We start from the raw sequence: 25,464 nt of genomic DNA on the forward strand, positions 1-25,464 counted from the left end.
TGAAGAATTTTGCCAGAACATCGGCTGAGGGAGAGGAGGGGAGCGAGATTGGGTCTTTTTTGGAGGTTAAGGAGTGCCAGATATTGAATAGAGTACTACTCTGGTTGTTGGATCTGGAGATTTTGTCACCGTAGAAGTTCTTTCTTGCTTTTTTTAGCGCTGTATTGTACAACTTAATATTGACTCTCCAAGACTGTCTATCTATAGGGAAGTTTAGACCTTATCAATTTTCTTGAGTGTTCACAGGGTGAGATACCTACCAGGGCTCAGGGCCGGTCCTGCCATTGGGAAGAATAGGTGTCCACCTAGGGTGGAGGCATTTAGGGGGAGCAGGAGAGCAATATCTCCTCTCTTTCCCTCCCTCCATTCCATGCTCAACATCCTCACTTTCTCTTTTGCACTTGTCACTACTGCTCTATCTCTTCCTGGACTCAAGTCAAAGTTTCAAGTTTCAAGTTTATTTAAAAGTTTGATTTGATCGCAATATCACAATCCAATGCGATTTACAAATAAAATCAGGGTAAAAGTAAAAAAACATCTAAGAATAAAAACAACACAATTAATAAAGGTAGGATACAAGAGGAGGATAGGTTTAAATACCATTCATAAACAAATAAAATGAACATAGGTGTTAAGACAATAGTGAAAGGACACATTTGAAAAGATAAGTCTTCTGTCTCTGTCTGTGCTGGAGGTGCTCAAACACAGACAGTGTGTGTGTGGTTGTTCTCTTAATGTTCTGGGAAAAGGCCATTTAATCTTGTTAATGAAGTTAGCAATGGAGACAATGGAGGTTCGACCCCCCACTGCCATGTACCGGTTGAGAGAGATAAGGGAAGCTTTAACACCTTTAGATTTAAATAATGAAGCACATATCCTGCTCGTCAACCCACTCCCCTCTCTTGTCCAACCCCCTTTTCCTGTATTGGTTACACTGACCCTTGTACAAAAAAAGAATAAAGCTGGATGTAAACTAATAAAAGATTAGGCAATCTCTTTGGGACTTCTGTGAATCCTTCTTTCCTAAGGAAATTGCCTCCGGATATCCGATCAGGGGACAGAGTGTGTGCAGGGCAGTTTCGGGACCAAGAAACGGACTCGGTTTGTTTTCAAATAGGATGGGAAAGAGTTACCCATTTAATTTTCATAAAAATAAAAATTTTAGTACGCTATAGGATGCTTGAGTTATATAGAATTCGAGCATCTCAATTGAAAGCATCCTTAAAAAGCTAGCTTTTCAGGAGACCTTTGAACTTACTAAGTGATTTTTCTTCCCTTATATAAATTGGAAGCAGGTTTGAGGTGCCATAACAGAGACAATCGTATCTCTCCTTGAGTAAATGAATCTCAGTGAGGGGACTAAGAGGAGAGATTTATCCTCAGATCTTAAAGATCTTATTGGAATGTAAGGGATTAAGAATGCAGGAGCTTTATTCATTAACGTTTTGTGTATAAGTAATGCTATTTTATATGTAATTCTATAATTTACGGGTAACCAATGTTTTTCTTTTAATAGGGGAGTCACATGATCAAATTTTTTCCTTTTGGTAATTATTTTTATTGCAGTATTTTGTAGGATTTGTAATCTACGTATTTCTTTTAAGGTTATTACCTTGTACAAGGCATTACAATAATCTATTTTTGATATGACTGACAAGTGTATTAAGATATTCAATGATGATCAAGGAATGAGGATAATGATCTAATCATCCATAGCCTATAAAAACAGTTTCTAATCAGTGAACTTATTTGCTCGTGATAATTCAATTTCTGGTCCAAAATGACCCCTAGTATCTTAACCTTTACAACTTCCTTTATTATTGTTTTGTTTATGTTTATGCAGGATCCTAGTTTATGTCCCTCCCTACATGGAAATAGCATAACATCTGTTTTAGATGTATTAAGAGCTAGTTTGTTATTGTGTAACCAATTGTAAATTTTCAATAATTTCTCATTGACTGATAAGATTTCTTCGGTTGAGTTTGAATCTAGGGGATACAAAAGTTGAACATCATCAGCATATGCAAATGGTGTAAATCCAATTGATTGACTAAGAGTTAACAGAGGAGCCAAAAATACGTTAAACAATAAGGGTGATAAAACTGAGCCTTGAGGAATCCCAAAACTTGTTGAGATTGTATTGGAAGGTGAGTTATTGAATATTATCTTTGATGAACATTCCGAAAAATATGACTGAAACCATTGAAAGATGTTATCAGTTATTCCTAAGGATCTGACTCTACTTAGAAGGAGATGATGATCTATAGTGTCAAAGGCTGATGATAAATCTTAGGATAGGAGGAGAACAGATTGATGATGGTCCAAAAAGTATAGAACAGAGGATGTCAGGCCTATTAGAGAGTGTTCAGTTGAATGATGTTGTCAAAAGCCTGTTTGATGTGGGTGCAGAGCTCCCGTTTTCTCAAAGAATTCAGAGACCTGATTAAAAACTATTTTTTCCAACATTTTTGCTATAAAGGGTATTTTTGCTATCGGATGAAAGTTAGTGGGATCATTCAGATTTCCCTTTGGATTTTTCGGTATTGAGTGAATAGTTGAGTTTTTCCATTTTTTGCAGATGGTTCCTTCCTCCAAGGAAGTTGAAATAATTTTGTGAATGTATTTGCCGAAAATATTGAAAATTTTTTTCAAAATGCATGGTGGAAGCAAATCTGCATCTATGCTTTTTATATTCATCGTGTGAAACAGTCATAAGTCAGAAAGTATATGCGGTGTAAACTGAGTGCATTTTGAAACTGGGATAAAAGAATCTAAAGTAGAATAATCAGGATCAGGGTTTGAGGTATTTGTGAATTTTTTTTCTAATCCCCTGTATTTTTCCTACAAGAGTTAGCCAAATCTTGAGCAGTTAGAATACTAATTGCTCTCTGAGCTGGACGTAGTTTGAATGTTGTTAGAGATTTTAAGATGGAGAATAATGTTGAAGAATGTGGGAAGCATAATATTTTTTCTGTGCCTCATTGATTTTGTTTTTATAATATTGTACTTGATTTTGGTATTTTAATTGATTAGTGAGTGGTTTTTCCCAACGCCATTTTCTTTCTAAGGATCGCAATTGTTTTTTAATATAGGACAATTCTGCAGTATACCAGGGATTTTTGTTTTGTTTTGTGGCAGTAATAATTTTTGTTATTGTTGGGGCTAGTTTATCCAATAGGGTCTTACATAAGTTGTCCCATCTAACTATTTGACTCAACATGTGGCCTTTAAACATAGGCCCACAATCAAATGCTTCTATGATTGTTGCAGTTTTCCAGGTCTCACCGCATCTGTGTAGTGTGGCAGGGATGCTTGGGCTAGGCCGGAGTGACCCCCCAAGGTCCCATGCAATGTTCCCTCTAAGCTGAGCGCATGAGCGATCGCTCACTATTTTCATTGGCGTCGCTCATAATTTTTCTCGTGTCGCTCACTAAAATACTGCAATGGGAAACTGAGGACTGCATAGTAAGATCCCCAACGCACTTCCGACGCAGGTGGGGATCGTGAGAGGAGCCGCTGCCACGTCTTCAGTGGTGTACCAAAGGGAGCGCGGGTGCAGCCTTAGGGGGGGGTGCACAGCCGGCCAGGTCCGGATCTGGCCGGCTGTGCACCCCCCTAAGGCTGCCGTCGGAGAGGAAGTTCGGGCCAGCCAATCGCTGCCTGGCTGGGCAGAACTTCCTCTCCGACGGCAGAATTGACGTCGGGGGAATGCTGGTCGGCCCGACGGTGGGAAGCAGAGAGAGCTTGGGGCAGCCACGGCGGTGGCTTTGGGGCATATTTCCCCCGATGGTGGCAGCAGTGGCTTTGTGGAGGGTAGGGAGAAAGAAAGAAAGAAAAAAGAAAGAAAGGGGGCAGGAAGGGAGACAGAAGGGAAACAGAAAAAAAGAAAGGGGGCATCAAGAGAGAAAAAAGAAAGAAAGGGCAGGGAAAGAGGAAGAAAAAGTTAGGGGATGGAATGAGGTCTGGAGGAGAGGAAGCATACAGGCTGAAAGAAGGGAAGAAAGATTGGATGCACAGTCAGAAGATGAAAGTGCAACCAGAGACTCATGAAATCACCAGACAAGGTAGGAAAAATGATTTTATTTTAAATTTAGTGATCAAAATGTGTCTGAATTTATATATGCTGTCTATATTTTGCACTATGGCCCCCTTTTACTAAACCGCAATAGTGTTTTTTAGCGCAGGGAGCCTATGAGCGTCGAGAGCAGCACTGGGCATTTAGCGCAGTTCCCTGCGCTAAAAACTGCTATTGTGGTTTAATAAAAAGGAAGGGGGGTATATTTGTCTATTTTTGTATGGTTGTTACTGAGGTGACAATGCATAGAGTCATCTGCCTTGACCTCTTTGAAAAAAACCCAGAATAGGAATGATAATTAACATTTTCTCAGCGTATAGTGTGCTTTGTGTTTTTTAATTTTATTGTTGGTAGATCATTTTGACTTGGTCATTTTACAGTAGCTCGCAAGCCCAAAAAGTTTGGGCACCCCTGAGCTAGAGCGTTGAAGCTGTGTATTTCTATTTTATCCCCCCTTTTACAAAACTGTGGAGCATTTTTTAGCGCCAGCTGTGATGGTAGCAGCTCTGATGCTCAGAATTCTATGAGCGTCAGAGCTGTTACCACCGTGGCTAAAATCCACACTACAGTTTTGTAAAAGGGGGAGGGGTTAGTTTGTGATGATATATTCCATACTAGGCGAAGGTGTTCTGTGTGTTCGAAAGACATGGTTTTCTGTTAGGATTGACGGTGTAGGATTGATCTGTGCTGGTCTGGCTTGTTTAGTTTTACAATGGGTGTATTGATGTACTGCTCACTGCAATATGTAAGATGCTGCCTTTTCCTAGATACTCATGTGTGACGTGTGGCTTGTTACTAAAAATCATGTTTTTCGTACAGATGGGGGGGGTGCCAAAAAATGATGGGCCCCAGGTGTTACATATGCTAGATACGCCACTGTATGTAAAGATACCAGAAAGCTGGCGAAGCAAAAACTTTAAGTAAATTGTTATTCTTCTAAGTTTTGAGTATTTAACCCTCCCACAATCTCACGGGCACTTGTCCTCCGCGCCTGCTCATAAATTTGTGGAGTATGTAACTTGTCGCTCATGCATATTTTTTTTTTGCACACACCTCATCAATCCTTAGAGGGAACATTGGTCCCATGCCACAAGGATTAAAGGTTTGTGACCTTTAATCCCACTGGTGTGCTCTGGCTATGCTTTTCACTGAGTGCATAAAATAAATTCGCCACACTGAGTTTCAAACCAAACCAATGCTCAGTTTAACTGGTGTGCATTAATTAAATCCAAATTCCCATCTGATGGTAAAAATGAGCAATTCACAACAAAATAAGTCTTATGCCTTAAGGCTGCCAACAGTTCAAAATAAGAACCTATATTTTCAGGCTTTGGCAATCTTACAAACTTTTCCAACAGAGAAAAAACCCTCAAAACACAGGGTGGATTTTTTCCCCTTTTTTTTTTTTTTTTGAAAAGTATGTTTTATTAAATTTTTCAATAAGAAAAGAACCAAGCACTCAAGTGCACATGGTGTACAACAAATGTCATGAATACCAAAATTCTGCTCAAATTCACCAACACAATCTTGAGCCCTCCCCCCCATCCCACCCACTCCCACCCCCCTCCCATAACCCAAACAAACAAATCATAACAAAGGTCCACTCTAGTACAGTCCAAATCCTATAGTCAAACATTTAACAAATGACTTCGAGCTCTAGATGTTAAAGTATCCCAGAAGGGAGCCCAACAATGACAGAACAATCTGCCCTGTGCAGAGTCCAGACTAGCAAAACAAAGGCGCTCCATGGAGGCGTGCTGTATCATCAATGTCCGCCAGCGAGAAAGCGTCGGAGATTCAGACGAAATCCAATTAAGTAGAATAGTCTTCTTCCCCAATAGTACAGAGTGGGCAAGAAAGCTTCTAAACCCCTTAGGAGCTGACAGAGGCACAGAGTCAAGGGTAAACAGCATCTGTTGATCTAAGGAAAAGTTGTAATTCCACATGTTTCGAATATGCACACACAGATTTTTTCCCCTTTTAAACACAGTGCTAAAGCAGCAGCCCCGCCTTAAGCTTGCAGATGGCTCTGCTTTCCAGAAAAAACATCAGGCTAAACAGAGATACTACTCCCTCTCTGTAAGGCTTCACCGCTACAGTCTTTTGTGGCACAGTTTGAAGAATAAGCAGTGCTGGGGAATACAGGTCTAACCCCAGAAAAAAAAAAACACTAAAACTTAAATAGCATTTTCCTTTCCCTAGAACCCTCTCCAGAGTTCCAGAGATATCAATTTGGAAAGTTCAGTTCAGGTTTTGTAACCACTTCCCTGGGTCACACAATGTCCAAGTAGAAACACAGAAAGAAACACAAAAAGGCAAAACTCAGGCTTTCCTTTTCTCCTGGTTACTTAGGTGCTTACATAGCACTCTCATAAAGCAAACTAGTATTCTAACAAAATTACAGGAAACCTCACACCTGTTATGCTGGAGTTACAATTCCATGATATCCTCTGTTTCCAGCTCTGATGGTGAGCTACTTTGCCATTGCATGGGAACGTCTGCATAAGTTTCCTCCCTAGATCTCCTTGGCTCTGGGCTGATGTCTTCCATTTCCCAGTCAGCAAGCTGGGGTGAGAGAGCATGAGGACTTCCTTCCTCCTTGTCTCATCTCTCCTGCTTCTCCCTGCTATTGGGAGTAAAAGGGTTTGCCTAAACCTCACGGTTATTTAGCGGTATATAAGAATTAAATTAAATTAAATTAACACACCTCACCCCCTTAGCTAACACAGGAGAATTCTTAAAGGAACATCCCCCTCTATCAGGGGTTCTGCCCTGCTCTTTCCTAATGGCACAGGGATAAACCTAGAGGCTCTAAGGATTTGTAGTTTTCTGTACTGCAATGTTTCTGGTTTAAACCTAGGTTCTGTGGATGGAATAGGGACTTGCTGGGCACTTGGCACAGGGTTTCTATTGCGCTGCGTGAGGTCACTGAGGTCTGCAGTTTCTCTTTATATATAGTGGGTCCTTAAACCTGATTGGCTGGGGCTTGAGGTGATTGAGGCAGGAAAGTTCATTGGTCAAGAATTTGAATCTTGACAGGAGAGTCCACTGGTCACAAATTTGAATTTTGGTGGGAAAGTCCATTGGTCAAAAATCTGAATTTTAAAGATGTTCTCTGCATAAAACCTGGTTATGTGATCTGTTAGGTTTCCGGGGATGACATCATGATTGTTACATTTTTCTGGGACTCGCCTCATCTGGTTAGGTAGAACTGATAATTCTATGTCCTACCCTCTTCTTGACAGGAGCTCCTATGTCAGAGGGAAAGGAACATGGCAGTGCCTGTTTCAAAATAAGCGCGTATCATTAATAGGGAAAGCCAAATGCGGCCATTATAGAGCCATGATAAAAAAGTGGCATCAGTGCATGGGTAACCCACTGTGAGGAATTAAGGGTTTTTTCCTCACTAAGACTGCAGTTATGCCATTGGGCAGAAGGGGTGTCAGACAAACTGGGGAAAACTACTTGTACCAGAATACCCTGAGCTTTTCAGTAGGGAAGGGATACAGCCCTGTTGAATTAGAGGGTTGAGACTTAGGCAAGGTGGAGTACTTCTGCTCCAGACTAGAATCATTCAAGAGAGGTCCCTGAGAGCAGGGCTCAAGAAAGAGACTTCCACTAGAGAACCCTTCCCTAGCTATGGGTTGAGAAGAACCCTGGGAAGTGGAGGAATTCTTATGAGACTGAGAGAGAGAACCCATCCCTAGTTGTGGGCTGAGGAAAATCCCTGGGAAATCAAGAAATCTGGCAAGGACTGTTAGAAGAGTTAACAGTGTGAGACTTTTGATACATGGCTGGTCAAGGTAAGCCAACCTTGTTATACTGAGGATTGTAGACTATGTGTGGGTCTGACTGGGACCAGCCCTTGAACCTTGCTTCTCATAATAACAAACTTCTCTTTATAATGACAGGGGTTGCCATACAACTTATTTAGAAGAACTGGAAAAACTGGGATCGGTTAAATTATACTTTCTGGTGGGAATCTCTATGCCACACTTTTAAAATGGAACGTAGGATGGCCATTCAACAGGGACATTATAGGAAATTTATGGATGTTTGGGAGCCATTGACAAAATTCTGTAAGGAATGATTACTGATTTTGTCCTTTGATCATACACATCCAGGGTGGGTGGGTGGGGAGATACTTTTAATTTGAGTGCAATTGTTGGATATGTAAAAAGGGGGGGATGATATATGTATTTGTCATCTATAATAATAAAATCCTAAGCGCGCATGCGCACTCCTATCTGCGTGTTCTGTGATCCGTATGTCCATGGCAGGTAGGAGTGCGCATGCGCGCTTCGACTCCCCCCTCACTTACTGTAAGGCAGTTCTATGTCATCGCCCCCCCCCCCCCTCCGGTGCACCTGAACCCCCGTTGACCCTCCCACCATGAGATGACCACAAACCTCCCGGCTCCACAGCGTCCACAGCACTCTAAACACGCTGATTCGCGGCCTTCTACTGCCCTGATTTGCTCTGCCACGTCTCAATTCATAAAACATTGAATTATAGAACAGGACCATCATGAGGACAGATAGGCCTGCCAATTGTGTTTAAGAAACTGTGATTCTCATGTGATAGGCTGTTGTGCAACTCTCATTTTGAAGCATCTCTGACTAGATGATCATGGACTAATGCAGTGTTTTTCAAACTTTTTACATCTATGGACCGGCAGAAATAAAATAATTATTCTGTGGACCGGCATCAGTCCGTGGACCAGCAGTTGAAGAACACTGGGCTAAGTCGTGGGCCAGACCCTGCCCATCTCTACCCAATCTCCACCCCAGACCCCACCCCATAATAGTACTAATTGCACCTTGCACGTCCCGTGCCTCATCTGAAAGCCTTCCCTCTGACGTTTTAACGTCAGAGAGAAGGCTTCCGGTTCAGGCGCAGGATGCCCATAGGAGCCACTGCCCATGGCTTTGTGCACTGAATCAGTTAGAAAGAGGGAGCTGGCTCGAAGATAACGCCGCATCGATCGCACCGTGGACCAGCGGTTGAAGAACACTGTTTTGGGCCTGATGCATGTGCTGGCCCTGTGGACCGGCAGGAAATTTCTGTGGACCGGCACTGGTCCATGGACCAGTTGAAGAACACTGGACTAATGAACTCAGATCCAGTTTTGGATAATCACAATGACTGTAGTATGTGTGTGAAAGTTGGGAAGTGAGTGTGATTTGATGGGGATTAGGTTCACTGACTAAATTATTCTGATATTTATTAACTAGTCTTTAAGCCCGTTACATTAACGGGTGCTAGAAAGCAGCGCCTTTTCCCTCTCCCCCTCCAGTTCCTCCCTGATTCTCTCTCCATTAACGGATGCTAGAGTAGATGTCTGTATGTCTGGTTTTGTTTTGTTTTTTATTTGTCTCTTTCTCCTTGGACGCTCTCTGTCTGTCTGTCATTCTTTCTGTCTGTGTCTGTCCCTGGCCCCCTGTTTGTCTATCTTTATTTCTAACTCTATGCTCTTCCCTCAATCCTGCATGTGACCTTTTTTATTTCTCCTCTCCACTTCCTTCCAATGTCTGCTTCCCCTGTCCCCCACACTTCCATTCAGTGTCTGTCTCCCTCTCTCTAACCATTCCATCTACTATTCACCCTCTGTCTTGCCCCTTCCATTCACTGCCCTCTCTTCTCTTTCCATCCATTGTCTGTTCTCTCTCTATCTGTTCCATATGGCATCTCCTCCTTCCTTTCCCCCTTCCTTTTCCCTTGGTCTGGCATACCTTCCTCCTTCCCTCCATGCCCTGCCATCTCTTCTTCCCTCCAAGCCATTCTCTCCCACTCTGCTACCTTTCCTCTTGGCAGCAGCAGCAGCAGCATTCACAATTCATTGCTGTTGCCGGCTTCAGGTCTTCCTCTCTGGCGGGTTCTGTCTTCATGAAAACAGGAAGTAGGCAGGACCCGCCAGAGAAGAAGGCCTGAAGCCGGTAACAGCAGCAAATTGTAAACGCTGCTGCTGGCTGAATCACCCGAGGCAGATCGCTTCTCTCCCCTCCCAGCCCTCGGTAACTCTCTTATGTCTCCCTCCCAGCAAGATGACCTTAAGAAACCTCCAACAGTGGACAAACTGCCGGCGCCGCCATTGTGAAACCACCACCGCAACCGCCACTCTCCTGCCGGTCCTCTAAGCGCAAGTAATAGGGGTCCGACAAACAGCCAAATACAGCCGCCCTGAACCTACCTGGAGACTCCCTGCGCGGGGGGAACCGCCGCCGGCGTCGCCGCTATCACCACCTCCCTGAGCCGCCACTACTGCTGCATCCGTTGCTGCCCCGCTCCCCACGCTGCGAACCCAGGCCGGGGAGGAGGCGGTGGCGGCAACGGCAACAACAGTGGATTCCGGGAGCAGCGGCTGCCTTCCCCGCCTCCCTCGCCGGCCGACTGCCGAGATTGAGGAGCCGCCACCGCAAAAAAATTTGTGCGGCCATTGTAACGCTGGTAACAGGAGAGCAGGATGTCCAGCCTGGGGTCCGCGCATGCGCATTCCTGCAGCCACAGAACTACTGATCATGGAAGCACGCGGATAGGAATGCGCATGCGCTAGTTAGCCTTTTATTATAAAGGATAAATTAAGTATTGATAAGATGTACTGTAATGAAATTAATTGTGGGAGATAATATTAAAATTGAATTGAGCTTGTTTGTATTAAAGATTTAATAGCTGGTTTTAAGAATTTGAGTCATCCAATAGGCAGCTATTTAATTAACTGGAAACCCCCCCCCCCCCCCCAACTTAGGATTTATATATATTCATTGTGGATATCCTGAAAACTTGACTGGCTTGGTGTGCCCTGAGGACTGGACTGAGAAGCACTGTTGTGGCCTGTGGATATATTTGCCTCTCCTAGAGGAATTGCAGAAAAAGAGGTAGCAGGAAGCAAGAATCAATTCAGACATGCCAAGTGACATACATTAGGTGTGTTACACATACATATAAGCACCTACTCCACATCATATGCCTGAGTGCTCTCCTCACCTGCATTTGTTCCCTGCTCCTATGGTCTAGCACAGCGATGGCGAACCTATGGCACGCGAAGGCCTTGCAGCTGGCACGCGGGAAGGTCCGCAATTAAGATATGCGGCGCGGCGGGAGGCGAGTGTGCCGGTGTCTGCTTTGCAGCTCACCTGGCAACAGGGTCAGACTGGCCATTGGGAGGACCGGGCATTGTCCCGGTGGGCCGCGGCCCATCCTCCTGTGCTGGCTGCAGTCCTGTGAGTGGATGTTTAGCCTGCCTGTCTTCCCCTTAGTATCCTATGAGCCAGGCAGTGTGTGAGGGGAGTTGGGGGAGGAAGAGAAGCTTCACACTGAGTCTGTCACAGGAACTCAGTGAGGCTGTAGTGTGACTCCACATGTGACATCTGTAATCAGGAACAGTTCCTAGTGCTCCCATGCTAGAGAGGTGAGAATATGGGGGGATGTTAATGTGTCTAATAATGTGCTCCTCTGTAAAAACCTCTGTATCTTCCATGGGGGACATGCTAAATTCGAGGAAATAAAAAAGCTGCTTATGATGATTGCATAGAGAAGTTCAGTAAGCTGAGAGGAGGGCTGGGCTCTCTGTGAACAACCAACACACTAATCCTCTGCGCTGTACCTTATGGAAAACTCAATATAGCAAAAAACAGTAAAGTGTATATGTGGCCCTTCACAGTGCTTTTGTAAACATCATAATAAAATAACAAAGGCTCCAATAATGAAAAATAAAAGTCCTTTTCCTATACACTCAGGTCACCTCTTAATTAGTTGTTATTGTGATGAATCCAATGTTGTATAGTCATTAATGCGATTAATCCAGTTTGCAGGTCATTTTATTTGGGGAATCGCAGTCACTTCTTATTAGTGGCTGGCCGTGCCTCTCAAGTGTGCTTCTGCATTTTAGCCCTGCCCCTGGACTTCAATGGGCGGGGCCTGCGTGAGGTCATGTGATTGGGCTGCTCAACCTAAAATGCCCGGGCCTATTTTTTGTCCCAGTCCGGCCCTGAACCGCCGCGGGGCTGTGAGACAGTATATTTTTTGACCAAAACAGATGTCTACAATTAGTAAAATTCCCCAATCACATATTTTTTTATGGGGACGGATTTGTATACAGCACTTCATTAGATTTTTTTTATTATACAAATTTTATCTTTTTGTAGACTTGAAGTCTTGAACAAAGAAAATGAGTACAGCAAAAAAAGCAAAAACAGATAGTGGAAGACCATTCCAAGAGGCCTGGACAGAGACATATAGAGTGATTGAACGCAGTGGGAAAGCATTATGTATTATGTGTAATTAAAGTGTTGTGTCTCGCACATCAAGTGTCAAACGTCACTTTGAGACCAACCATAACAGTGTTGCTGAACTTGGTTTAGCTCAAAGAAAAGAGTTCCTTGTAGGAAAATTAAAGAAATATCACTCCCAGTCTCTTAGTTTTAGCAACTATCTTTCAAAAACTAATCATCTTACAGTTGCCAGCTTTCAAATTTCACTGTGCATGGCAAAACATGGTAAGCCCCTCTCTGATGGAGATTTTATCAAAAAGGCAATTTTGGCTGGGAGTAATTCACTCTTCCATGATTTCCAAAACAAGGATAAAATTGTGCAGCGCATCTCTGAGATGCCGCTAAGCAGAAATACTGCAAAAGATAGGGTTCTGCGAATGGCTGCTGATGTTAGTCAACAGCTTACTTGCAACTTACAAAAAGCACCCTTCTACTCCATGTGCTTGGATGAAAGTACAGATATTACTAACCATGCAAGACTAGCGCTCATTTTGCGTTATGCTACTGGTGACATCATGAGAGAAGAGCTGGTAAAACTGCTGTCTTTGCCTGGAAGAACACAAGGGATAGATATCCACAATGCTGTGATGGAGGCTTTTTTATCACTAGACATAAGTCCAGAAAAAGTGGTTTCAGTTACTAGCGATGGAGCACCTAGCATGGTGGGGACAACATCAGGATTCATTCATTTCTTTGCTAAGGAAGCAAAACATCCACTGATTCAATTTCACTGCATAATACATCAAGAGGCTCTCTGCGCCAAAGAAAGCAGCAAAAAACTTGACGATGTCCTCAAAGATGTAACAAAAATGGTGAACTTCATCATGGCACGTGCTCTTAATTTTCGACAATTTCAAGCCCTTCTTGATGAGGTTCAGGCACAATATAACACTTTACTGATGTACAATAATGTCCGGTGGCTGAGCAGAGGACGAGTGTTAGAGAGATTTGTGGCCTGCTTGGAAGAAGTTAGGCTATTTATGAACGAAAAGGGGGAAGACTATCCTCAACTCACCAACATGGCCTGGCTTACCAACCTCATGTTCTTTACAGATTTTACTAACCACTTTAATGTACTAAACAAAAAATTACAAGGCATGGGAAAAACAGCAGAAAGCATGTTTAGTGACATCAAAGCTTTTGAGAGAAAATTGCATGTTTTTGAAAAAGACCTTGAGAGTGGACAGCTAAAATATTTTCCCAACCTAAAAATACATTTGGATAATTCTACAACATTTGTGGACAGTCATAAAAAACACCAGGAAATCCACAAAGCATATTCCACCATTGTAGCCGAAGCAAAGGAGAATTTTAGTAAAAGATTTTCTCAGTTCCATAAGATGGAGACAACCCTTTCATTTATAACTTCCCCAGAAAAGTCCACATTTGAAGATCTTGATCTTTCCTGCTTACAGTGGTTGGATATTCAAAATTTGGAAATGGAGCTACTGGAATTTCAAGAAAGCTCTATCTGGAAAAGTAAATTCAATGACCTGTGTGCGGCTCTTGAACGTATTGAGTGTGAAAGGGTGACAAATGAAATCACTGCTAGCAGTTCTGAAAATGAAATCCTAAAAGCGTGGAATTCTCTGCCAGACAATTTTAAGTCCATGAAAGCACTTGGGATTGCTCTTCTTACTTTGTTTGGGTCATCCTATGCTTGTGAGCAGCTGTTTTCCGCTTTGAATCATATAAAATCTGATGCTAGAAACAGATTAATGGATGACATGAGTGCTGCATGTGTTGCTCTGAAATTAACGCACTATGAGCCAAGGATTGACAAGTTATCAGCATGCATGCAACAACAAAAATTACATTAATTTTTTTCAGAGCATGCCCAATGCATATGTTTACATGAAGCAGTGTTTTCAGTTTGCAGTTAAGACACTTTCTAAGTTATTTAAATATTATTTAAAGATGTTATTTAAAAAAGGGACTTTACATGGCCCTGTTGTATTCCAATCTGGAATTTCCAATAAAAACGGTTGGTTTAATTGAAAGCTCTTTTGTTTTCTTTACATCATATTATTAGAAATGTAATGATTTAACTATTTTCTAATTTGATTGTAAATTTTACAATAAAACATGTATAGACTCTTTGGGAATACACACCGAGTCTTGACACAGTTAACAGTTTTAAGAAGTTTATCTTTTTTTTTACTCAGGATACATTTGACATGTTATGTGAATAATACATTTAAAATATATTGTGTAACTGAATCAAATTCTTCCTAAATTCATTAAATTGAATGAAATCATTAAAACATTATAAATTGCCAATAAATTGAAATGAAAACCAAAGGATTGTGAATCAAATTGATTCTCTGACAATACAAAGATTCCAACCTTTAAAAATGATGTTACATAGTTCAGGCAACTTTATAAAGAGTTTTTAGATACTAAAATCTTGTTATTAAGGTTTAATTGACGTGCTGGCACTTTGAGGAAATTCTTTGGTTTTGTGCAGCAGTTTGGGCACTCGGGCTCAAAAAGGTTAGCCATCACTGGTCTAGCATCTCTCTCCCCTGTTCTCTCCCTCCCCCACAGGAGAAAACAACTCTTTCCTTCCCCCCTCTTCATCCCGCCATTCTTGCATTTGTGGCTGGCAGTGCTCATGGTATGCTGCTTCCATGCCGTCTCCTTTACCACAATTTCCTATTTCTGGCAGGCAGGAAGTAGCAGAGGGAAGGTGCTGTACCAGCCAGAAGTAGCATGTCTTCAGCACTGCCTGCTACAAATGCAAGATTGAGGGGAAGGGGGAAGGGGGAAGGAGGAAGGAGGAAAAAGTGCTAGATTCACAGGGTGGAGGGGAGAGGAAGAGGAATAGATGCTGAGATTTGGAGAGGAGGGAGCAATGTTGGACTTACAGGGAAGGGGGGAAGGGCGAAATAGGAGTGAGAGAAGAGAGCGAGATTTGCTGAATCCATGGGGGAAGGAAGAGGAAGAGATGCTGCGACCTATGAGGGAAAAAGGAAGAGGGAGAGAGGCTGGACTCCCGGGGGTGAGGTGGGGGTGAGAGGGAAGAAAGAAGGATACTTGCTGGACCCCTAGGGAGGGCTGTAGGAGTACAGGAGGGAGAGAAGAGAGAACATAAGAACATAAGATTTGCCATTGCTGGGTCAGACCAGTGGTCCATTGTGCCCAGCAGTCTGCTCACGTGGCGGCCTTTAGGTCAAAGACCAGTACCCTATTCCTCAAGCGTATTTATGTCTCTTTGTAGGTCTTCGCAATCCTTCTGTGTCCTTACTACTCTGAATAACTTTGTATTGTCCGCAAATTTAATCACCTCACTCGTTGTGCCAATTTCTAGGTCATTTATAAATATGTTGAAGAGCACAGACCCGAGCACCGAACCCTGCGGCACTCCACTCATGACGCTTTTCCAGTCCGAGTATTGTCCATTCACCCCCACTCTCTGTTTCCTATCCGCCAACCAATTTTTAATCCATGTGAGTATATCACCCTCGATTCCATGGCTCGCAATTTTTCAAAGTAAATGTTTATGCGGAACTTTGTTGAACGCCTTCTAAAAATCTAGATATACGATGTCAACTGGATTACCCTTGTCTATCTGCCCATTTACTCCTTCGAAGAAGTGCAGTAAGTTTTTCAAGCAAGATATTCCTTTGCTGAAGCCATGCTGGCTGGTCCTCATCAGTTTGTGTCCATCAAGGTGATCAATGATGTGGTCCTTTATCAGCGCCTCTACCATCTTTCCCGGTATCGAAGGGATGCTGGCTCTTGGAAGGGCAGAAGGGAAGGAAGAGAGATGCTGATCCATGTGGGGGGGGGGGGGAGGGGGAGAGAAAGGAAAGAAGGAAGAATGATGGAGAGATGCTGGCCCAAGGGAGTGTGGTCTGTGTGGAAGGAAGAGTAAGGGAAGAAGCTGATCAGAGGGAGGATTAAGGACACAGTGCTGGATATATAGAGTTGACAGAGACAGAGGGGTGATCCTGACAGAGGGGGGTGTACTATGGTCACTGAAGGGATCTGCTGAACAGGGCAAGGCAAATGCTCGATTTGACAGGATGATAGGGTAAGATTTAGTTGGGGCAGGTAGGAAGAAAAAAAGTGTGGGCAAAGAGTTTGAGAATTTAAGCCCTAGATACAGTTGTCTTAAGATCATCAGCAGATGCAATGATTTCAGCTCTTATGTCCCTTTCTGTAGAAGAAATGTGTAAAATAATAACTCACTGCTGGGCCAAGAATGCTTCTGCATAGAAGCTGGGGAGTGTAACAATTAATTGTAAACAAAAATCCAACCTACAAGGCATACATGTCTAATGGGGCACTGGGGCTGCCCACTTGGGGTTGAGAGAGGGATTAGAACTATAAATAATGATAATCATCATCACCATCATAAAAGAAAATACTTATCAACTACTGGCCACTTTCACATGGAAAATTAAATGTCACGGAAAGAAGAGACCTAACTCAATCTGTGAAAAGAACAGCTAATCTACCTTGGGGGCTATGGTCCCTCTATAGAACTATGCCATTGTATCCCTTTGCTCAAGGCAGGGTTCCTCATCAACAAACTAAATGATGTGATTATAAGACAAACTAATTAAAGATTAGTGAACAATGCATAGCTGGCATTAATCTTCAGAGCTGGAATGAAACAGGAAGCTGATATTCAAAAACTGGCTGAGTCACCCAGATATCTTTAGGACCAAAAGAGTAGAATTACACTAGACCTGCAGAACTGAGACTGGAGTGAGAAAGCAAGTCAAGAGAGAGACAACAAAAAAAAAGACTCCACTCACAGGAAGTGCAATAGTCTGTGGGCTGGTTAGCTTTCAGATTGTTTTGACCTGCTTCCTGCTTCTCTACAACCCTTTTTAACTGAGCTTCAGTCAATTCCCAATGTACAGAGTTGTCCTTGGGGCTTATCTGGCACAGCCTTCTTCCCTATGGCCTTGTCTTACTTTAGTTTTGAAGGTTAGGAATCCTGTCTTGACCTCTTTGGGTAACTAGGGATCTAGGAGTCATCAAACCAGTGCTGAAACGTTTTCCAGTATTTAGCATAAGCTGCAACAGCCACTGGTTTCTTGGATTTTAGAAGGGTAGTTATGACTACCTTTGCATATCCTTTCTGTGCTAAGGCTGTACATTCAAGAGCTCGCTGTAAGACCAAAGTGTTCCAGATCCTCCAGGACAATTGCCCCCTGTGACAGAAGCGTTGGCCATAAAGGGTAGCCTGAGGGATCTGTCCTGCTGTAGCCATACTAGGATCGTGTACCATGATGATTGATGCGGTCAAAGACCACTAGAATTACCGACTTGCAATGGGTCGCTATTCTTTGAATGACCAGCCTATCACTGGCCATGGAGGAAACATGTACAACAGCTCTTCATTTGGTCAAGGCTGGACTAGAGTGTCTACACTGGTGCTGCCTGGCTCGAATCATCGGCTGAAGTAACGAGGTATTTTCATGTTGTGTGCTGACACCATCAGGTCAATTGTCAGCTGTCCCCAGTGCTTCACAATTTTGTTGAACACACTCTAGGACAGCGACCACTCCCCCAGATCCAGGGTCTGGTTACTCTGAAAATCGGCTTGAACATTGTTCATTCCCACAACATGTGCCACAGATATAGCTTCTAGGTGCACTTACACCCAATGAAATAACAATTGGGCCTCCAATTTTAACTGAGCACTCCTGGTTCCCCCTTGTCAATTGAGGTATGCTTCTGCTGTGGCCTTGTCCAAGAAAACCCTGACCATTTTGCCTTTCAGATACTTTTCGAAGGCCTTCAGGATTAGCCAAATGGCTCTAAGACAGTGACGTGGGGACAAAGATTCATCCCCATCTCCTCACTGTCCCCACAGTGAAACAAATTTTTCATCCTCATCCTTGCATTTTTCATCTCCTTCCCCACAGTCTTTTTTTTTTTTTTAATAAATCTTTACTAATTTTCAATTCAAGAACAGTGCAATGAAATATACATACAATTAACTTCATAAACAGCACTTACAATCAGCAAAGAATATTACAAAATATTTTTCCCCCCTCCCAACAGAAACAAAGTGCATTAAATTATATATACTTATAAAATCAGAAAACAGCACTTATATTTGATCAATGAATACTACAAAATATATTACCTCCCTCCCCCCTCCCTGGATGTGCAAATCAAATAGAAAATAAAGGCATAATTCAACTAATCAGAATTAACAAAATTTGTCAATGGACCCCATATTAATTTAAATATCTTATTATGACACGATATTTCTGAATTCATTTTTTCATATTTATAACATAAACATAAAGATCCCCATCAAAAAGAAAAATTAAGTCTGTCCCAATTTTTCCAGTTTTTAGTAATCATCTGCATGGCTATCCCAGTCATAATGAGAAAAAATCTGTTTTTATATGTTTCTAATGGAGGTTTAGTCATTAATAATGTCCCACAGATTACCATCTCATAGGATAACAGAATTGAAGATTCCAGTATCAAATTAATTTGTCCCCATATTGATTTCCAGAAGTCTCAATTTTCTTCCCCAGAAAGATGACTATGCAATTTTATGGGCTTAATGCATTGCAAATAAACATTTTAAGCTTGTGGAGGGGCATAATAAAAAAAAAGTCTAAGTCCCCTTTTGGCCTAAGGCCTTAAACATTGAAAGTAGAAGCAGGGAAAATGTCCATTATAAAAAAAAAATGTCCAAAAGGAGGTTTTTTTGATAATGGCCTATTTAAACGCCACCACTACGTCTAAACTTAAGAACATAAGAACATAAGAAGTTGTCTCCACTGGGTCAGACCAGAGGTCCATCGTGCCCAGCGGTTCCCTCCCGCGACGGCCCATCAGGCCCATGACCTGTGAAGTGGTTTCTGACTATTTCCATAACCTACCTCTACTTCTATCTGTACCCCTCAATCCCCTTATCCTTTAGGAACCTATCTAGACCCTCCTTGAACCCTTGTAGCGTGCTATGGCCTATCACAACCTCCGGGAGTGCGTTCCATGTGTCCACCATCCTCTGAGTAAAAAAGAACTTTCTGGCATTTGTTCTAAACCTGTCCTTTTTCAATTTCTCCGAGTGCCCCCTTGTACTTGTGGTTCCCCACAGTCTGAAGAATCTGTCCCTGTCTACCCTCTCTATGCCCTTCAGGATTTTGAAGGTTTCTATCATGTCTCCTCTAAGTCTTCGCTTTTCCAGGGAGAATAGCCCCAGCATTTCCAACCTGTCAGTGAATGAGAATTTTTCCATACCCTTTATCAGTTTTGTCGCTCTTCTCTGGACTCCCTCAAGTACTGCCATGTCCTTCTTGAGGTATGGCGACCAGTACTGGACACAGTACTCCAGATGTGGGCGCACCATTGCCCGATACAGCGGCAAGATGACTTCCTTCGTCCTGGTCGTGGTACCCTTTTTAATGATGCCCAACATTCTGTTCGCTTTCTTTGCGGCTGTCGCACACTGTGCTGATGCTTTCAATGTTGTGTCCACCAAGACCCCCAGGTCTCTTTCAAGGTTGCTCACCCCTAGCAATGATCCCCCCATTTTATAGTTGAACATTGGGTTCTTTTTCCCTACATGCATGACCTTGAATTTCTCAATGTTAAAACTCATTTGCCATTTTCTTGCCCACTCTTCCAATCTCGTTAGGTCCCTTTGCAGGTCTTCACAGTCTTCCGTGGTTCTAACTCTGCTGCAGAGTTTGGTGTCGTCCGCAAATTTAATATCCTCGCAGTTCGTTCCCGTCTCTAAGTCATTAATAAATATATTGAACAGGAGCGGTCCCAGCACCGACCCCTGTGGAACTCCGCTCGTGACCCATTGCCATTCTGAGTAATGGCCCTTTACTCCAACCCTCTGTTTCCTGTCTGCCAGCCAATGTTTGATCCATCGGTGGATATCCCCTTGCACCCCATGGTTCCACAGCTTCTTTAGCAGCCGTTTGTGGGGTACCTTGTCGAAGGCTTTTTGGAAGTCAAGGTAAATGATGTCTATGGATTCCCCTTTATCCATCTGGCTGTTTATTCCCTCAAAGAAGTACAGCAAGTTTGTGAGGCATGACCTTCCCTTGCAGAAGCCATGCTGGCTTGCCTTCAGCTGCCCATTGTTTTCTTTGTGATCGCAGATGGTGTCCTTAATCAATGCTTCCATCATCTTTCCTGGAACCGAGGTCAAGCTCACTGGCCTGTAGTTTCCCGGGTCACCCCTTGATCCCTTCTTGAAGATGGGCGTGACATTTGCTATTTTCCAGTCCTCTGGAATCTCCCCGGTTTTTAAGGATAGGTTATATATTTGGCATAGTGTTTCCGCTATTTCGTTTCTCAGTTCTTTTAGTACCCTTGGGTGATTTGTCGCTCTTCAGTCTGTCTATCTGTCGGAGGACATCCTCCCGGCTCACCTCTAGTTGGATCAGCTTCCCATCCCGGTCTCCATTTATGATCTCCTCGGGTTCTGGAATATTGGATATGTCTTCTCTCGTGAAGACTGACGAGAAGAACTTGTTTAACCTGTCAGCTATCTCTTTTTCCTCCCTTACCACTCCCTTCCTGTCTCCATCATCCAAGGGTCCCACTTCCTCCCTGGCTGGTTGCCTCCCCTTCACATACTTGAAGAATGATTTGAAGTTTCCTGCTTTTTCTGCCAGTCTCTCCTCATATTCTCTTTTTGCTTTCCTTACCACTTGGTGACATTCCTTTTGGTGCTTTTTGTGCTCATTTTGGTTGTCCTTGGTTTGGTCCCTTTTCCATTTTCTGAATGATGTTTTCTTGTCACTTATTGCCTTTTTCACTGCATTTGTTATCCACAACGGGTTTTTTGATCGATTCTTTTTGCAACCTTTCCTGAACCTGGGGACGTGCAGGTTCTGTGCTTCGTGCACCGTGCCCTTAAGTAGGGACCAGGTTTTTTCTACGGTCTCCATCTTCTCTGAGCTGCTACTGAGTTTCTTTCCCACCATTTTCCTCATGGCCTCATAGTTCCCCTTTCTGAAATTGAGTGCTGTCGTTGTGGTTCTTTTCGCCTTTGGTGTTCCTATTTCTAGCTTGTACATCATGTTGTGATCGCTGTTTCCTAGTGGCACTAGTACTGCCACCTCCTTTGCAGGTCCCCCTAGCCCGTTGAGGATTAAGTCAAGAGTGGCATCTCCTCGTGTTGGTTCCGTGACCAGTTGTTCCATGAAGCCTCCAGGAATTTTGTTTCCCTCGTGCAGTTTGAGTGTCCAATACTCCAGTCTATTCCAAGGTAGTTGAAATCCCCCATCACCGCAACACTTCCGCTTTTGCATACCTGCCTTAATTCAGCCTCCAGGTCCTGGTCGTTTGCTTCCGGTTGTCCTGGTGGGCGATAGTACAGTCCCAATTTTATGTCTGCTCCATTTCCTCCTGGTAGCTTTACCCATAGTGATTCCAAGTTGTCCTCCCCTACTGCTGTTTCCATCCTGGTTGAGGGTATGGAGTCCTTTATATATAGCGCTATTCTTCCACCCTTCTTGTGTGCCCTGTCTCTCCTGTAAAGTTTGTACCCTGGTATGACCACATCCCATTTGTTTTCCTCAGACCAGTCCAAAACAAGGGCTTTTAGGCGAAGGAGGAGCCAGTCCTTTGCCTAAAAGCTGGATTCTGTAACTGGTGTCTGTCAAGAACAACACCGGTTACAGAATCCAACCCCCCCTCCCCGACAACATCGGGGCAAGAGGGAGCTCAACACCTTAGAACCTGTAGGAGAATGACTGGACTATCTTAATAAATTGTCAAGAAAAATGTTTAGTCAGCATACTTTGTAGTCTGAACACACTGTCAGGATTAAGGAGTAATATGGGGAAATCCTTTGTGTCATCACATTGCTTGAACTGAAATTACATCATTGGTGATGTCAGACGCTACTCCAAAGCAGAGCCGTTCTGAACCGCAACCATCTTTGACGCTTTTGTGAGCGCTAAGAACAAGCGCCGGTAATGAGTGTTCAGTAAATATATGGAACACTCGAGCTCTTTGTTCTTACTAAGTCAATGAGGATTCAATGTTGCTAAGTGTTTCTGTCCTTTTTCAAAGGTGCATTCAATTTCTTGGCCCTGACGCAGTTTTTCAGTAAAATGCCTGCTAGTCCTTATTGGCAGTGGACCGGAGGCACAGCAAAGATTGGGCAACAAAGAAGAATTTAAGCAAAATAAGTTCATGTTTCAATCCTGTGACTCTAGGACCCTGGAGGGACCAGAGGGGGCTAAGCCAAGTGCTACTGCTCCCTCACATGTCCCCACAGCAAGTGGCACATGGATGCTTTTCAAAGCTGGCCTGATATAGGGGTAGAAAGGCCTGGGGAGTCAATAGAAATTGTTTATTAGCCAAATCAAGGTGTTTTGAGACACATAAAGGCTTTTAAAATAAAATTAGAAAATCCAAGATGGTCACTGCAGCAGTGTTTTAGCACCAAAAAAGGCCCTGGAAAGCTTAATTTTTCTATGTTTCTACTATGCCCTCTGCCTTTCATCGCTTCCCAGCACATCTCCCTTCCCTTCCCTTTCCCTCCTTCCCCTCTTCCTCATGTTCCTGAGCATCCTGGCCCACAAAAATCTATTTTTCCATCAGCAGTGGTAACTTCCTATTTATGTGTGGGCACAAATGTGACCATACATCTCGTTTTCAACGGAACCGTCCCGTTATTGGACCGGCCGTCCTGTTGTCCCGACCCACAACTTCGGGTAGCCAAAATGTCCCGTTTTCAGGGACAGCGTCCCAAAGCTGTGCATGGGGACAACGGGACAGATTATCGCTACCCCTCCCACCAGCACTGATTCAAACCCCCATCTGCCCGCCGCCGCTGCACCTTCTTCTTGCCGCTCAGAAGCCTTCTTCCCATCAATCCTGACGTCGGAGAGGAAGCTCCAGGCCAGCCAGGCAGCGATTGGTTGGCCCAGAACTTCCTCTCCGATGTCAGAATTGACGTCAGGAAGAAGGCTTCTGGGCGGCAAGAAGAGGGTGCAGCGGCGGTGGACGGGTGGGGGGTCTGAATCGGTGCTGGAGGAAGGGAAGGAGGGAGGCTAGCAGGCAGTGGGGTGGGGTGGGTTGGGGTCTGGGGTGGGTTAAATCGGGTGCTGGAGGGAGGGAAGGAGAGAGGCAGGCACAGCAGGGAGGGAGGGAGGTAGGCAGGCTTTGGCCAGGCAGGCTGACTTCGAGGGAGGGGGTGGGACAAAGGCTGGAAGGCAGTGAGGGGGACATAGGAAGGAGGCATTGAGGACACTAAGAACATAGGAAGGAGGCACTGGGGGCAATAAGGACACAGGAAGGGGAACTAAGGACAAAGGAAGGAGGCACTGGGGGCACTAAGGACATGGGAAGGAGGCACTGAGGGCACTAAGGACATGGGAAGGAGGCACTGAGGGCACTAAGGACATAGGAAGGAAGGAGGGAGGGAATAGAAAGGGACAATTGTTGGGCCTGAGTGCAGAAAGAAAAAATGAAAGAAAGGATGCACAGTCAAAAGGAAACGCAACCAGAGACTCATGAAATCACCAGACCCCACCTGTGGGCGGAATTTGAGCTGCCTGAATCAATCAGGCCCTAAGGCCCGCCATTCGAGGGATGGTGGGCCTGCCGGACGGATAGGCTTTGGACCCGTCCATCCGTCCAACTATTTATATAGGTACGGGGAGGGGGATTGGGGTGGGGGGTCGAGGGGTCAGCAGGGGGGGCTGATCGGGGGTTCAGGGGGGTGATCGTGGGAGGGGGTGCGTCGAGGACAGGAGGGCCTGGGATCCCTCTTGCCCATATCTTAGTGGAGGTGGGGGTAGGGGGGATCACCTGGGCAGGAGAGGTTGGGCTCCCTCCTGGCCCAATCGTTGCTGGGGGGGGAGGTGTAACCGGTGTTCTTTGACAGACACTGGTTACAGAATCCAGCTTTTAGGCGAAGGACTGGCCCCTCCATCATCTAAAAGCACCTGTTTTGGAGGTTTGGGACTTAGGCTTTTTTTTAGGTTGATTATATGGTGTAAGTTTAAATGTAGCGGTGGTCTGGGCATTTAAACAGCTGAACGTAGAGGCAGGCCATTATTTTAAAAAACCTCCTTTTGGACGTTTGTTTTGATAATGGACATTTTCCCTGCTTCTACTTTCAATGTTTAGGGCCTTAGGCCAAAAGGGGACTTAGACTTTTTATTGATTATGCCCCTCCATGTGAACATGAAAAATGAATGAAAGAAATTGGAGGCGGGGTAGACAATTAATAGATGTCCCATTTTGGTGAGAAAAATTAATGGTCATGGGATGCTGCAGAAGGAAGGATCCATTCGGTTCCAGCAGTCTGCTACAGTTGCTGCTGCCAGTAATTAGTGAAAAAAACCACAGGTTATTGAGGACCAGGGTGCTCAGGAAGACAAGGGGATGAATGAGGGATTGGAGAAGTGCTGGATCTGCTGCAGAACAGGAGAAAATGTGCACAGAAAAAAAAAAAAAAAAGCTATGTGTTCTGGCTCCATGACATACCAATTGAGAACCACAGTGATATATGATTCATTTGGAAAATGTTCTGCTCTACAAATGGAAATGTCTGTGGTTTCAAATTGATTGTATAAACACAAGCAGACTAGTCAGTTCCATTGGAAGAAAGCTAAACGCCCAATATGGGCATGACTTTAGAGGGCTTGCCTGATAAACAGAGAAAATGAAATAGATTTGTAATAGAAATGTACAGCAGACAGCTAGAAATTCCTTTTCTGAGGAATAAGTCTTTTTCTCTTTAGATTTGCTGCATAGATATAAAAATTGTTTTTCCTATGAAGTGTTGCGCTGGTGGGTCCTCCTCTGCTGCTATTTTGCTAGTGGTTGGTGTACCCCAGGGCTCTGCCTTAGGAGCTCTTCTCTATACCTCTTCCTTCGGTGCCCTGATCTCCTCCAAGAGCTTCCAGTATCACCTATATGCTGATGAGTCCCAGATCTACCTCTCTACACCTAAAATTCAAGAAAAAGTCTCAGCCTGTCTGGCTGATATTGCTGCCTGGATGTCCTACTGCCACCTGAAACTAAACATATCCAAGACTGAACTGCTCTTCTTTCCTCCTACACCCTATGCTCCTCTACCTCCGTTCTCCATCTCTGCAAATAATACTGTTATCATTCCTGTTTCCTCTGCTCGTAACCTTGGAGTTGTCTTTGACG

The sequence above is a fragment of the Geotrypetes seraphini genome, chromosome 2 (genome assembly GCF_902459505.1).
Source record: "Geotrypetes seraphini chromosome 2, aGeoSer1.1, whole genome shotgun sequence".
Lineage (NCBI taxonomy): Eukaryota > Metazoa > Chordata > Amphibia > Gymnophiona > Dermophiidae > Geotrypetes > Geotrypetes seraphini.